Here is a 3,907-nt window from a genome sequence, read left to right as displayed (position 1 = left end):
CTGAACAAAGCAGTTTTATTCTCTATGACAACATTTCCTTTCCCAGTGAAAGTTTGCAGAAATGCTGCCAGTGCAGGGTACCCCTTCTGCCTCTCTCAGAGTTGCACAGAACAGTCATCAAGGGCCAGGCGAGCATGGTGGCAATGTGTGACTTCATGTCAGTTCTCTGTGAGATCCTTACCTAGCTCCAAGTGTACATTCCAGAAGTGCTCTTTGTTGGATGTTGCTGGACGGCTCAGGAAGGTGCCATAGAACTCAGCCTTGTATATTCTGAATTTAAAAACTATTAGTCAGCAATTAAATCCAGCAGTTGAGGCAGTGTATGTGTTTCAGAAAAATAACTTTAAAAAAAAAAAAACCTCATTCAGGAAAGGTAGTGCTGAGATCTGAGTGCTGAGATTAGAACTCAGGTATTTCCCTTTTCATGTCTATATCATTAGCCCCGTTGCTTTCTGACCTTTAAAATACCCCACCCCCACCCCCAGCCTGATCACACACCCAGAACTCTCTGCCAAGAACTTTGCTTCATGCTGGTTCTGTGAGGCCACCTTCTCTTAGGAAACTTAGAGGAAGGGAATGAATGTGTTTCCTAAAGAAAGAGCTCAGTCACGGGACCACATCACCTCCCCAAACACCTCCCTTCTCCAGCTTCAGCCTGAAAGTTCGAGTCTGAGCCTTGCAATGCGCAGCAGTTTAGTTGCATGTAGCAGAATAAAAATATTTTCTTCCATTTCAAACAGGAGTAGGAACTCATTGTGAATAAATTACACATGCATGTAGGATAGACTAGTCTGTGTGCCAAAGAAATAAATGCTCATCAGATGACCACAGTGTGTGAACAGGATTTGTATTTTATATTGAGTGCATAGGTACCAGAGTTTAGTGTTTTGCGTCCATACTCTCCTCTCTGCTAGGAGCTCAGCAAAGGCAAGGTGAGGCTTGCGTTCTGAAGAGGAGGCTGAGTTTGTGTGTGTTTGGGGGAGGAAGAAGGAGAAGGCGGAAGGCAGAAGAAATAGCTGTTTAATTTGAAAATAAAAACCATGGAGAAGAACACAGTATGAAAATATTAACAAAACCAACAGCAAAGGCAATCAAGAACTGAGTCTGTAGATTTTTCTAAGTATTTTTTTTCCATAGCAGTATTTTCTTTTCTTTTTTTTTTTGTTTAAAAAGATGTGTTATATTAATATGCCAGTTAAAGGATATGGACATTTCAAGTCTAGGCACAAAGACATTTTTCATCTGGTAAGTGCTGAGCTTTATTTTTTCAAAAGTGTGGATAGAGTAGAAGTTTTATTGTTTTTTAAAGCAAATATTTGAAATAAATAGCTATCATGTTCAGGTTGCTATTATTCTTTTAAAATTTTCATTGTAAAGGTAGTATGAAATATAAAGAGGAAAAATACTGGACATTTGTGAAATAACATCGTCAGACAATCTTCCCACCCCAAAGGAATGATTTATGGTACAGTTGGCATCATATATGACCTTTTACATTTTAATTATCAGAAACTTTGGCTCTCTCATCTTTTAAGCTGTCAAACTAATTTCAACATACCCATTGAAGAATATACCTAAGTGTTTAAGAGAGAATCATTCCTTTATTGGAAGTTAATTTTCCCTTTAAAATTTAAATAAGATTTTTGACAATTGGATGTTTTAAACTAGGCACTTTTAGTGTAAGGAAGGCATCCTTTTAAGGGACCTGCAAAAACCTGTTTATTTATTAAACTCTATCACAGAAATATTGAAAAGCAAAACACTATTGTTTTTAAAGTTAGAAATATGAAGTATATATTTGATAACCTAACTTTCAGATTGGAACTTTGCGGATGCTTGGGTGTATTTTGATCAATATGTACTTATGTAGCAGCAATCCTGCATTTATCCTTACTGAGAATTGTCTACCGAAAATGAATTGCCCTGAAATTACAGGAGGTCACGTATTGTTTTTCTTGTCGTTTGTGCTGTCTTCTTATTTAATGATGTCTTCATACAAACACAAGACACAGTATAAACATACACACACATTTGATTTCACAAACGGATTAATCAGTATGCAAAAATTGCCAATGGGGTCTCTTTCTGCTCTACTGGAACCCAAAGGAGCTGAGCAGAAGCCCATCCGGTTTCAGTTCCCGAGGACGTCGGGCTAGGAATTCACCAACAAAGTCTCACCAATAGGGGTCTCCAGTGTACCACACAACTACTTCGGCCACTCCATTATGATTATTTACAGTATGCTGTACATGAAGACAGAAGCAAAGGGGCAGAACAGATTTATATGGGCTGGGGCTGATCCTGGATTTATTCAAGGAGTGAAAGGGTGACGTCACAAGTTATAAGAGATGAGAAGAAGCAAAGACACATCTAGGTTTGGTGTGAGAATACCTTTAACCTAATGGTGCAAACACAATCTGTCTGTGACCTAAGCAGAAAAAATATCCAGGCGGCTGGCTCTATGGGTGTTTCCAGATATCTAAATATGTGCCTTTGTTTAGATGGAACATCCAGAAGAGTGAGTGAATTTTTCTGTTCTCACTTGAATTTTTGGGGTATGATTTGAAACTATCTGAACTGGTTCGTAGTAGTTTTCTATGAAGTTCTTTAGTTTTTAGTGAGAAGGTAGATGTTGAAACACATCTTTTCCCTCTCTGTTACAGATGATGAGGGTAAGGGACACCAAAAAGAGCAATTAGGAAGCATCATAATTAAATACAAAGTCTAGATCATGTTTACAAAGAGCAGTACGGATTTGTGATACATGAAACATGTCACAACATACTTTGCATTTGCGATCATGGAATTTCTTTATGAAATTCATTCTAGAAAAATTGGTTTACAAAACCCTTGACTAATATTAAGACATTTCTAACATCTTAGGGTCTATCTATTCGTGTGGAAAAGACAACAGATATCCACATCGCTTTCTCATTATTCATTTACTTACTTAACAAACACTTATTGAAGTCATTCCTTGAGAAGCTACTCAGTGCCTAAAGGAAAATAGCTCTCTTCAGGGAGTTCAGTCTAGTAAATGATAAATAAGAAAGAATTGTAATAGAAAACAGACCGAGGTAGGAGCTGGCACTGAGGCAAGAGAAAGGATTAAACAATTAGTTCCAAGGGAGGGGCTGAATATAGTCAGAACATGCGTCATCTCTCAGATGATCTGTGAGGAAAATTGAGGACTCTGACAAGCAGCATTGGGCAGAAGTACACGCCATGTGCGAAGACCTGGAAGTTCTTAGTGGAATGACAAGTTAATGAACAGAAATGGAGTCAACTTCGTACGGCTCATTCTTCCTGAGAGGGAAGATAGGTGAAGCTCACCGGGGTGAGAACTGCCTTGGTCAAGGTGAATTGAATCTAGAGCTCAAGGCTGTGGGAATTGTGAGGAGGTGGAAAGAAAACCAGGTAAATGTAGAATGTTAACTTCTGGAAATCAGAGTTAGGGGGATTGTCAAGATGACCCCATTGGACGAAGCCATATGGACATGTGAAGACTTATTTAACAAACCTCCATGTGACCAACTCCCCTGTGGTTGATTTTACTTTTCACCTTTAGGTGTGGCCCATTGGCATGTCTTGGGTTTAGAAACTAGGCACTGATTCTAATCCATCGGGGTCACCCTAACTAGCATGGTAAAGGAATTGGTCTCTTTGGTCTTCATCAGATTAATTTCTTGCCTAAAAAATGAGAGGTTGTTTTAGTCATAGTTGAGGTCTTCACCAGCTAAAGAGCCAGTGGATCACAGTGGGGCTGAAGACACATGGTCACATATCCTGCAGGACAGAGGAGGGAAATAGGGCCAAGGACACAAGAAACTCTAACTCCTTGCTTAGGTGAAAAGGATAAAAGCTATCAAAGAACACACTTGACCAAACAAAGACCAAAAGGAATGAA

The sequence above is a fragment of the Marmota flaviventris genome, chromosome 11, assembly GCF_047511675.1.
Source record: "Marmota flaviventris isolate mMarFla1 chromosome 11, mMarFla1.hap1, whole genome shotgun sequence".
NCBI classification, from domain to species: domain Eukaryota; kingdom Metazoa; phylum Chordata; class Mammalia; order Rodentia; family Sciuridae; genus Marmota; species Marmota flaviventris.
Note: the sequence above shows the minus strand (reverse complement) of the source record.